Source organism: Leptopilina boulardi, unplaced genomic scaffold (assembly GCF_019393585.1).
Source record: "Leptopilina boulardi isolate dan_hultmark-lab unplaced genomic scaffold, ZJU_Lbou_2.1 LbouV2_210, whole genome shotgun sequence".
In the NCBI taxonomy this organism is placed as follows: domain Eukaryota; kingdom Metazoa; phylum Arthropoda; class Insecta; order Hymenoptera; family Figitidae; genus Leptopilina; species Leptopilina boulardi.
Genome location: NW_026137764.1, coordinates 1127175 through 1139763, shown reverse-complemented (window position 1 = coordinate 1139763; position 12589 = coordinate 1127175). Strand labels below are relative to the sequence as shown.

The following is a 12589-nucleotide window of genomic DNA, read 5'->3' as shown; positions in this document are numbered from 1 at the left end:
CATATTATTTTTTACACTAATCTTTATTTACAAATTCTATCCACAAAATCAACACATTATTATATGCGAAAAAAAAAATTATTCAATAATAAATAGTCTCCGCATTTGTTTCTTTTGCTTCGACAACTTGTTAAAAATTACATAATTTACCGTTAGATTTGTCTGAAATGTTTGCAGAAATTCACTGACTTATAATACAAAATTATGAAAACTTAAAAAAAAATTGATTATATTAAACTTTAGATAAGAAAAAAAAATTATTTTAAAAATAAAATAACTAATAATATAAAAAACAAAAAATAAATAAAAAGACATTAAAAAAGTAATTAGGCCAGAAAATTTTACATCTTTTATTGATAATAATAATTTAAATTATTATTACAAAAATATTATTAAAATATTATTATCAAAAATACAAATAATAATTTTCGGTTTTCTTGCAATTTACTTAATATTAGAAAATTATGAAGATATTTTTAGTTTTTTCTTATATGATAACATACATTTTTTTTTTTTTTTTTTTTTTTGAAAAGAAAAAGTCATTGTTAATTTTTGAGAACAAATATAAAAATGGTATATGTATTTTAGTTATACATATTTAGTAAATAAAATGACTGAAGTGTAAATTGTAGTTATTTAAAAGCGTTAAATTGTATTTAAGTATAAATTTTTAAGCTATAAATATGTACATAAAGAAAAATTTTATAACCAAATAAATTATGTTTTTTTCCTTAAAAATTTTTAGATAAATGGGTTCAAACAAAATTTGAAGGAAATGAAAAAAATTAGAAAATATTTCGATTAGCTAATTATAGGTAATTATAATTCAATAACATGGAAGACAATAAATTTTCATTTCTTTTTTTGTGAAAAGTATTTTCTTAAAAATTTTAATTTATTTTAGATAATGCGTGTGTGCATATTGTCCATTAAAAAAATATCAATAATTAAAAAAAATTATTGAATTTTGAAATAATATTTTAAAAAATATGTTGCTTTTACAATTAAAAAAAAAAAATCGGACAAGTACGAGTGTAACTCGCACTGAAATCGAGGGTTCCGTACTCGAAGCGAACTTATTTGGTATAAAAACAAATGTTTAAAAAATACGTGTTTTATGTTAAATAATATATGTGATACAAAAAGGAACAATTTAAAAAAAAAATTTTAAGAAAATTGTTCCTCCTTTGGTATAAAAACAAAAAAAAATTTTAAATATGTGTTGTATTTCTTAAATTTTTTTTTAAATTGTTCCTTTTTGTATCACATATATTATTTAACATAAAACACGTATTTTTTAAACATTTGTTTTTATACCAAATAAGTTCGCTTCGAGTACGAAATCCCCGATTTCAGTGCAAGTGTAACTCGCACTTGTCCGATTATTTTCGTTTTTTGCGGTAAAATACATTTTTTTTATTAAATTTATCATTTTTCTTCAAAAATTTGATAAAAATTGATCATCAACTCCAATCGCGCTTACATTTTTTCCTGTATTTTTCACGCAAAAATACAGTTTTACAGCAAATATGAACAGTTTGGGTTGAATATTATGTGCGCTAGGGAGAGTAAATCATTTTTTTTTGAAATTTTTGATTTTTCCTTGACAACGCTATGATAATCAATTTCTATCAGGTTCGCTATATTTTTCCTGTAATCTACACGCGAAAATACATATTTAGCGTACCAAATTTCAGCCCTCCAGATAAATTCGTGTGGCCGCTAAGGGGGGGGGGGGTACACGATTTAAAAAAAAACCGATATTAATAGGGTTCCGAACCGAGTACGGAACCCTAAAAAAAAACAAAGAACATTTGATTGTGTATTAACAAAGTTTTTACGTCGGTGAAGTTTAAAACTATGATTAACGAGTTAGAAAAAAATATCTTTCTGTTCAAAATTATAATTTTTTGTCAAAAAAAATATTTGCAACGTGTCTTGATAAATAATTTTTTAAAGAAAAATTTATAGACAAAAAATTAATAAATTATTTTTCAAATGAAAAATATTTTTTCTTTCAATCGTTCATCATAAACGTTGTGAACTTCGACAAAGTACGAATTTAGTTAAAGCTTAACAAAAATTTTGTTATTTTTTAACCAAATGAAAAGAATTTAAATTTAACTGAATTTCGGTACAGATAACAATAAGACAATAAGATTTAGGGAATTTATAAAATATATATTTTTATTAATGTTGTTATCGTTATAAGTTTTTATTGTCTTAATGTTATAATTTTGTCGCATTTCTTAACATTAAAAATAATAAAATTAAATTATAATATCACGAATGCTACTTATTTACAAAACAGTGTGTTTTCAACGAAAATATAACAAATCGTAAAAAGGACGATATTTATTTTTTTCACTGAGCAAAAAAAAGAAACCAATTATATTGACGTAATGGAAGATCGAATAAAAGGGGATGTATTTTTTGTTTTGTTTGAAGAAGTGAGAACTGGTTATCAAGGTTTCGTGAAAGCCTATAACCAATTTTATAAAATATATAGGTATATATACATTTCAGTTAAGAAAGAACACACAAACAGTTAGAAAAAAATTTAGAAAAATGATTTTAACTATAAATAACTAAAAAAAATCGGACAAGTGCGAGTTACACTCGCATTAAAACCGAGGGTTCCGTACCCCTATCCTAAAATTTGAGGGGTTTAAAGTGTAAAGGCCGATGGAAAAATTCCAATTTTGCTTAATTTTTCCTGTAATGTGAGCATGGAAATACATATCATAAGTTTTTAAAAATGTTTAAATTTTTTTATCATTTAACATTTTCAATTTTATGATTTTTTTTTAGATTTCACCAAATAATAAAAATATCAACAAATAAAAAATGTCAAAAGATAAAAAAAATAGCAAATGGTAAAAAAAAGAAAATGGCAAATTATAAAGAATGGCAAAATACTACAAAAAAATATAGCAAGCACAATTGGAGTTCTCACTATATTTTTTTTGTAATCTACACGCAAAAATACGTAAAAGTGTATAAATTTGAAACTCTTTAGATAAAATATTCTTTGTTTTTTGGGGAAAAATCATGATTTTTATCGAAAATTATCAGTTTTTCCTTGCAAACACTATGATAATTAACTCCAATCGTTCTCGCTGTATTTTTTTTTGTAATCTACACGTCAAAATACGTAAAAAAGTATAAATTTGGATCCCTTAGGATAAAATTTTCTTCTTTTTTTATTCGAAAAATCCATGATTTTTTCTAAAAATATGAGTTTTCCTTAAAAACAATATGAACATCAACTCCAATTGTGCTAGCTATATTTTTCCTGTAATCTACACGCAAAAATACGTAAGTGTACCAAATATGAACTGCCTTCGTCAAATATTGTGTGCGCTAGGAGGATTAATCGCTTTTTTTCAAAATTTTTGATTTTTCCTTGACAACGCTATGTAAATTGATCCGAATCATGTTCGCTATATTTTTCCTGTAATTTTCACGTAAAAATACATAAGTGTACCAAATTTGAGCTCTCTATGTAAAAAGATGTGGCAACCAGGGGGGGGGGAGGGTACATAGTCATTTTTAGGGATTTTTCGTAAAAATTCATGGTTTTTCCTTGACAACGCTATGATAATTAATTCCTATGAGATTCGCTATATTTTTCCTGTAATCTACACACCAAAATACATATGTATACCAAATTTCAGCCCTCTAGATAAATTCGTGTGGCCGCTAGGGGGGGGGGGTACATGCCTTGCTTCACTAGTCTCATTAATACTAGTCTCCACGGAAATTCCGTACGGAATTCCGCAAAAATTCTATACGGAATTCCGCAAAATTTTGAAAGTATTCCTTTCGTAATTTTGCGAATTTTTTTGGAAGAATTCCATACAGAATTGCACAAAATTTTCAATAAAATTCCACAACTTTATTTTTTGCTGATTTTTTTGTGATTTTAAAATAACTGCTGCTACTATAACGAAAACTAGTCGACGATGATGTTCCTGGTGGATATAATATAGAATTTATGATAGATTAATTAATATCTAGTCGAACTTATTTGAGAGGTCAATAAAACGTTTTCCAAAAGAAATTTACTATTTTTCAGTCAACTAACTAACGGTAGTTGAATTTCTCGACTAATTTTTTTCAGTGTATCCACCAGCAGTTATTTTAAATTTACAAAAAAATCAGTAAAAAATACACTCAATAAAAAAACTAGTAGATTTGACTACTTTTTAACTACCCTGCATAGTTCAATAGGTCCTTAACTGAATTTAAAAAGTTGTATGAACTATTAAAAAGTAGTTAAAAGAACTAAGAATTTAGTTGGGTCAAGGATATTTTGTAATAGTTCTAATTTTTGAAGTTGATTTAACTACTTTTGTTAAGTACAATTAACTACTAATTCTTAACTCCATAAAAAATAGTTAAATTGACTACACGCACATAGTTAAAATAACCAAAAAAGTAGTTACTTTTACTACTTTCAAGTCAGTTAACTAAAGGTAGTTGAGGATTTCGGCTAAATTTTTTTCAGTGTACAGTTGTGAAATTCTAAAAAAAAATTTCTGCAATTCCAACAAAAATTTTGTGCAATTCTGTATAGAGATTATGTGTGTAATTCTTATAAAAAATTCGCAAAATTACAAAAGAACTTTTTTCAAAAATTTTTCGGAAATTTTTGCGGAATTCCATATATAATTTTTACGGAATTCCGTGTGGAATTTCCGTGGAGTAGTTTCCGTAGAAACGTTTCACCTGGGTAATGATATACTTAAGGGTTGAGGAGGTATATAACCTATTGTCTTCGTTTGCAAAACAATGATATGCAGAATTAAAGTAACAGTGATGAATAAATTAAATATTTCGTAAATTGCACGTATAATGGTAATATGGTATATAAAATTGTAATACACAACCTTATGAATGTCAACGTCATATGAATTTATATTGTTCTATTGAGGCAACGAGTTTTTGTGCATCTATTTTTAATATTTTAACGATGATCTTGAGATAATTTGCGAATTTTCTGGAAAGTCTAAAAGAAAACTTACAAGTTTAATGAATCATCACATAGGCACAAAAAAACGACATTATATATAATGTCTATATTGAATATGCATTAATTTTGCAGACGTAAAGATGAAAACTGAATTATCGAAGTAATATAAAAAAATCTATAAACATGATTTATTTTCTTGATTCTTCACTGGGAAAAATATTTTGATTCTGCGTGCATCAAAATAGTTTCTTCGTATTTGTGTAATTAAATGTTTTTTATTCAGTATCCAAGAAAATTTTTTATTACATTTAACTTCGTATTATTAATTGAGAAAACTTTTGTTGAAACAAAGTTCATAATTATATATAATATTATGTACACATTAAATGAAATATTCAGTGTAAATATTGAATAATAATTATGTTATTATTATATAAAAGATATCTCATTGAAACTCAGGGACTTGGTAAATTACAGACAAGAAATTAGAAATCTATGCTTTATTTGAGTGTGAATTTGAAAAAAATATTTGGTGAGAAAATAAATGTGAAATATTGGTAAAATATGATTATCATATCTTCCATATTTATTTTCTATTGTAAATTAATTTCTTTTTGAAATAACAAGTCAAACAAGTAAATTTCCAATTTATTGTTGAATTTATCGATTCCCTTTGTTTATGAGACTGAAGTTACCAACGTTGATTCAACGTAAAAATATAAAGTTAAGGATTCTAATTCCCATCAATGAAATATGATTATTTTCAACCCTCAGAAACGTGAAATAAAAAAAAAACAGTATTTATCATGGTTTTGTCACGGATTTTCCGAAAATCTAAAAATTTCAAGTAATATGCTATTTCCTCGCCTCGGAAGCAATTTTTCGCATTTGATAATTATTTGTTTCAATGCTAGAAGCATTTTAAAAAACAGAAAAATTGCTTCCAAGTCGGGGAAAACAATGATTTTGATTTTTTTGTTACGGATTTTCCGAAATTTCAAAAAAATTGCTATTTCCCCGACTTGAAAGCAAATTTTCTTTTTTTAAAAAGGCTTCTAGCATTGAAACAAATAATTATCAAACGTGAAAAATTGCTTCCGAGGCGAGGAAATAGCAATTTATTTGAAATTTCGAGATTTTCAGAAAATTCGTGACAAAACCATGATAAATACTGTTTTTTTTTTATTTCAGGTTTCTGAGGGTTGAAAATAATCATATTTCATTGATGGGAATTAGAATCCTTAACTTTATATTTTTCGTTGAATCAACGTTAGTAACTTCAGTCTCATTATTTCAGTGAGATATTATTGGTGTAAGAAAAATTTTTCTATCACTAATTATTATTTTGCTTTTCTTAGACATGGCCTTAAAGTCTTAAGTTTTAATACTTTCTATTTATCAGCACCCTAAAACATTCTTTAAATGTTAACTATTAATAAACAAGTAAGAAGACATGTACTGTCAAAAAAAATCGCATCTATCATTTCTGTGCTATATGTATTTATTACATTATGAATAGCAACAAAAATTAAATTTATATTTATGAATCCAATATAGGATTACAAATTTAGCTTTTTCACAATATTTTATAAACATTTTTTGATACGCACCTTTTCATGAGCCAAAAGTTTTGAACGTTCAAATGAACAAATTTTTTTTTTAATTTTCAAAAACTTTAATTTTTTAATGAAAAAAAATTGTGAAAGAATTAAAAATGTTTTTTTAAAAATTTTTTTACATAAATACTGAAGACACAATTTATTTGATTCAAATAATTCGTTACTTAACTATTATCAAATAAATATTTATTTGCATTAAATAATTAATATTTGAATCAATTAAATGATATTTGTTTCAAATACAGAAATTATTGGTCCAAAGACAGTTTATTTAATTCAAATAAAAATTATTTGGTTCAAGTAAATATTTATTTGATAATATACAATATAGTCAAGTAACCGTTTATTTGAGTAAAATAAATAAATTTTTCTTTTTAGTGTAATATTGCATTACTTTAAAATCTCAAAACAAATGCCAGAAAAAAAATACCGCGCCTCAAAATTAATTTCTTTTTCCACAATTTTCATATTATTCATTTCAATAAATTTTTATTTAGTAAAATGTTTAACCATTCAAGTTTTTTTAGATTAAAAAATTTTAATTTTTGTAGAAATTTACAGAAATTTTCCTGGCTTTGAATGAAATTTTCTGAAATTCCCTGACTTTTCCCTAAGATTTCCCTGACCAACAAAAGTCTCTGACGTTTCTCTGACTTTCTCTGACCGTTAGACACCCTGAATAATAATATTTTAATTTTTTAAATGTCAATTAAATATTTTTTCTCGAGATCAGTATTCCCAAGTATGAACGTCTTTAATTATCTTTAAAATTAACTAACTACACTGTTCATTAATTGGCACAAAAGTTGGTTTAGTCGGTTTTTTTTTATTGTAACAAAATTTAATTGGTTAATGAATATTTTACTTTAAATATAACTAATGTTATTAGATATTAAATTCATTTTATTAATTCTGTAATGAGAATAATTCTATAAAAATATTATCAAGAAAATTTATTTCGAATTTTTCAAATCAAACTAATTGTAAGACAAATTTTCAAAATTTTATTTAAGTAGGACAAATTTCTAAAAAAAATTCTTAAACTTCCACTTTTATAATTTCTTCAACTCCGATTTAAGCAATTTATTCCGAATTAAAAATTTTGTCATAGTTTTTAGTTTTGATCGTCAAAAAATTTCAGATAATACTTAAACAAGTTTTATATAGATTTTTAAGAAGCTTTTAAATTGAAAATTTTGAAAATAATTGAATTTCAAAAGATTGTGTTAAATTTCAGACAATAGGTAATTTCATATAATTGAATTTTCGAAGAATATTATAAAAATCATTAAAAATAATTGAAATTTTTGCAAATAATTAAATTTCAAGTGATTTTTAAATAAAAATTTTTGGTAATTTTATTAGCTAATTTTTTTAAAATTATAAACAATTATTAAATTTCATAAAAATTTTAATAGAAAAATAGTTTAAGATAATTGAATTTATGAAGAATTTCATTAAAATTATTAAAAATAATTAATTTAGTGAAGAATTTTAGTTAAAAATATGTTAAATAATTGAAATAAACAAGATCTAAAGAAGATGTGTAATGTATACTTGAAAAAACGTATTTTGTTTAACCCTTAACTGGCACGATACCGCATTTGAACGTAAATGGCACAACGGGTCTGCTGGACCCGACGTATTCAAACGTCTATTGTACAGCCGGTATTGAATATTTTTGCACAAAAATTTAATTTGAGATAGCCTATGATGTGATTTTTAAAATGTAATTAGTTTTATAGGGATTAATTTATTTTAAGTTAGTTAAAAAAAATTGTGAAAAATAAAAACAAAAAATTATTTAAATTTCAATATTATGACTTAAAAATTTAGGGTTATATTCTTGATGTATTATTCTTTAAGGAAAAAAAATTAGCATAACATCACAACTTGCAAAAAAGGTACCCAACCAAAAATTTCAGTATTATACCAGAGTTGACTGCTGGCGCAGTACTGGTTCAGTATTGGCTGCCGAGACTGGGCAGTCTGTACTGAACCAGTACTGTGCTGATATTGAGCCAGTACTAACTAAAATAGATTTTCTTTTTGATTAATACTAGTTTACCAAAAGTTCTAGAGTGAACCTGATGAATATTTTTGTTTAAATATTTTATTTTTAAAATATTTTTACCTTGATTTTATTTTTTAAAATTAAAATGTATTTTATTTTGCTTTTTTGTAGGTAAAATTATTTAAACAAAAAGTTTCCAGAGACCAATTCCAAAATATTTTGTAAGATTTTCTTATTGTTTTCAGATATGCAATAAACAAAAAAAAATTTTAAACGATAATTAAATACCTAATTGTATAATTATATACATTGTAATTATTTTATAAACTTATCCCTGTTACAGTTAAAGTTTTCTTTTCGTATACAATAAATTACAAAACTGACAGTACTCAGCCAGTACTGAGCCAGTAGTGGATACCAGTACTGGTGCCAACTCTGGCAGCAAATACTGGGTGCCAGTACTGCGCCATTAGTAAATTTTTGATTGGGTATTTATTTTGCAGAATAAAATGTGACTTTTTAGGTTAAAATTAAAAATTTATAATTATTAATGTTTGAAGCTAATTTATTCTTTTGTATTGAATTATAGTTGTATAAAAAAACTTACAAAATTACTAAGAATATGTCAAACCAATATATTAAAATATAAAAAATATTCAAAAGCATACATATTCAATTAATTTGAGCTCGAAAAAATTCTTATGTCTAATGGACCCATGGTACCAGTTAAAGGTTAAAAAAATATTTTAAAAAAAGTAGAAAAAGTCGCATTTTATTAATATAAGCCGAAAAAAGTCCTAGAATCCGAGACCAGATATTGCAGACACTCAAAACTTTTTCAGCAAGATAACAGAGTGTGCAAATATAAAAAAAAAAGAAAAACAAAACAGAGTTATTTCACAGGGTCCAATTTTTAAAATATTCCACTTTAGCTATTTTTGAATTTTTTTTTCTTTTTCAAAAGCAGTGTTAGAAAAGCAGCTCGACCACTGGGTTCATTGAGGTAATTGCGTGGAGGGTGAAGTTGCAATCGTCTTGAATGGTCTATTGGGGACGCAACTGGTGGTGGTGAGTTTGCCTTAATTTAAAGACAGAGGGTGAGTACGACGTAATGGTCATCACATGAACACGTGCAGGTGCGTCTGTGTGTGTGAGAGTCTGTGTTGGTAAGGAAAATCACAGAACGATGTCAACGACCTAGGGAAGCATATGCAAAATTCCTCTGGGATCTGGGACACGTTGTTATTAGTGCAAATCTTTGCAATAGTGCCACCACACACATATATATATATGTATATAATAGTTATAAATCAATAAGATTTTTTTTTCTTCTTCTTTTAATTTTATACATTATATATATAGTCTCAATAAGAGCAACTTATCTATAATAATTGTTTTATTTCAATAAAAACTTTATGAATAAAAAAAAAAGGATCGATTACATTTGAATCGCGCATTTTGCATCAATGATACGTCAACTTAAACTTATAATCCGAGACAATCGATGCCTAGCTATTGCTTCGATCGAGCCATCAAATTGAGCCTGGAAAATTTTCATTTTATTGTACTGGAAAAATTTCTTTATTCAAGTATATTTCATTCATTCTACTGATTATAATTTTTTTACCGTTATATAATTTTTCGTTTATAGTATAAATAAGTCAAAATAATTGAATTTTTCACATTTACCGTATTAATTTAAAAGGGACAAAACAAAAATAATTTTTTACTTTAATTTTAATTTTTTAATAATATTTTTCAAATAAAGTATGAAAGAAAATTTCCACTAATTCAAAAAAAAAAAAGATTTCTTTTAATTTATTGTGCCTGAAGTTTAAAATGTTCAAATGAACGAATTCTAATTTTCTGTCTATATAAATATACTGTTAAAAATTACCAATTGAAAACTAAAAAAGTAAATCAAATATTTGTTAAATTATTAATTTTATTTTTTCAAACGAGAAGCAATATTTTATGATAAAAATCAAAAAACTCAAAAGAAGTAGTAAACAAATTTTTCATTCATTTGAACGTCTAGAACTTGCAGAACATTTAATTTAATGAAAATTATATGTTTGAATCAAAGAAAGTTTTTGCTCTCGATAATTATTATTATCGAGAATTAAATAATCACACAAATTTGAAAGTATCAAATTGATATAAATTTTTATATCAATTTAATATTTTTGGTATCAATTTGATATTTTTAAATTAGTGTGATAATAAACAAAACTAAGCAATTAACTTATTTCCGACCTGTAAATCAATTAATTTCTTTCGGATTTGAATTTCATTTATCGTTTTTTGTCGCAAGTTAAATTGATTATATGAATGCATTTTTATAAATATAAATATAAATAAAATAAATAATTTTTTGCAATAATATGAATTATTTTAAACGACTTGGAAGAATTGATATTTTTTTTTTTTTATTAATTATTTTAATTTAAACAAATAAATTTTCTAATCAATTAAACATCATCGAGAAAGTTGTATGGAAGCATCAGCAACAGCTTGCGATTTGGGTTCTAAAGAAAGAGAAAGATAAAAAAAGAGAGAGAGAGATGTTTGCGTTTTATTCATATCTAGGAAAACTGATGGCGGTTCGACGTAGCCTCGATAACAGGATCGATAAACATCGTTATATACTACTAGATTATGAACAGAATAATCGCACTAACCACAGTGTTCTCGAGTCTCAAGGCTGAGGTAAGTGTACCCTAAGCATCAGTTATACTCATTTTATCATTAACGAAATTTTCATCAACGAAAATCGAAAACTAATAAATATGTATTAATTTGAAAATTCTTTGAAATGAAATTTCAATCTTTTTTAATGCGTTCGACTGTTCAGAACTCAAAAATTTTCTTTGATTCAAAGAAATTCTAGTTCACTGATATATATAGGATAATAAAAAATGTTCCTTCCATTCAATGAAATATTCATCGGTTTCAGGAAAGATTCTTTATATAAAAAGCGTTTTTATTTTTTTTTTTTTTTAAGAAAATCCGTTTCTTCATAGACCTAAAGCTTATTTAAAATCTTTACCCCGTGAAGAACAGATAATACATACAAACGATATCCGATCTTTCCTCTTAAAGGACCCGATCAAATTCACTGATAAGTTAAAAAAAAATTTGTATTTTTACATTTCAGAATAGAATAATAATTGGGATTCATTTAAATATTTTTAAATATACAAACAGTCGCGCGAAAATTGCTTACAATTGAAATTAATGATTCAATAAGTAGTCTTGTAATAATTATTATAAAAAATTATTCTACCAATAATATAAACGTCGTACTGATTAATTATAATTATACAATTTTAAAAATTCATTACTCGATAGATTATAAAAGAAACGAAGAAGTCAAGCGTGTTGTATTCTTTACGCATATAATGATAATGAAAACAGATGTTTAAATAAAATGTTTCATTGCGTATATATAGAAATAGTCAAACTACTTAACAGTTATTTGTCACTCTTTTTTTATGTATTTGCGAGTACATCGTCTAGCGTAAATTTAATACTAATGATATTTATTTTATCTTTAAATACCACTATTAAAAAATATTTGATAACAAGAAAAACAACAACAACAAAAGAAAGAGTTTTCTTTCACATTTTTTGTCTAAGTGTTTTTTAATCGTCATAAAATAATTTTTATTTATATATATTGCGACTAAAAATTGGTTACATAAAAATTTATACATTACAGTAAAATTTTTAAACCCACTCTCTTAATCTGAATCAGTGAGAATCTTCACTGATTTTCAGTGAAGATCATTAGTTGAATCAGTGAAATTTCACTAATTTTAAATTAGTGGCCCATTTTCACTGATTCAGAATCTATTTTTACAGAAATATATCTGGGACACAAAATTTTGTATCAAAATTTGTCATATGCGCGAAAATTATTTTATGATGATTAACAAATTTTTAAATACAACTTTTTTTATTTAATAATTTGTCTTTTAT

At 24.9% G+C, this 12589-nt stretch overlaps 1 protein-coding gene across 6 annotated transcripts in view; it reads right to left on the bottom strand.

Annotated features, from left to right (window-relative positions):
* The window catches only part of LOC127278689 (nuclear factor of activated T-cells 5-like), a 49093-nt gene that overhangs the window by 12554 nt on the left and 23950 nt on the right, over positions 1–12589 (bottom strand). The window lies entirely within an intron of this gene.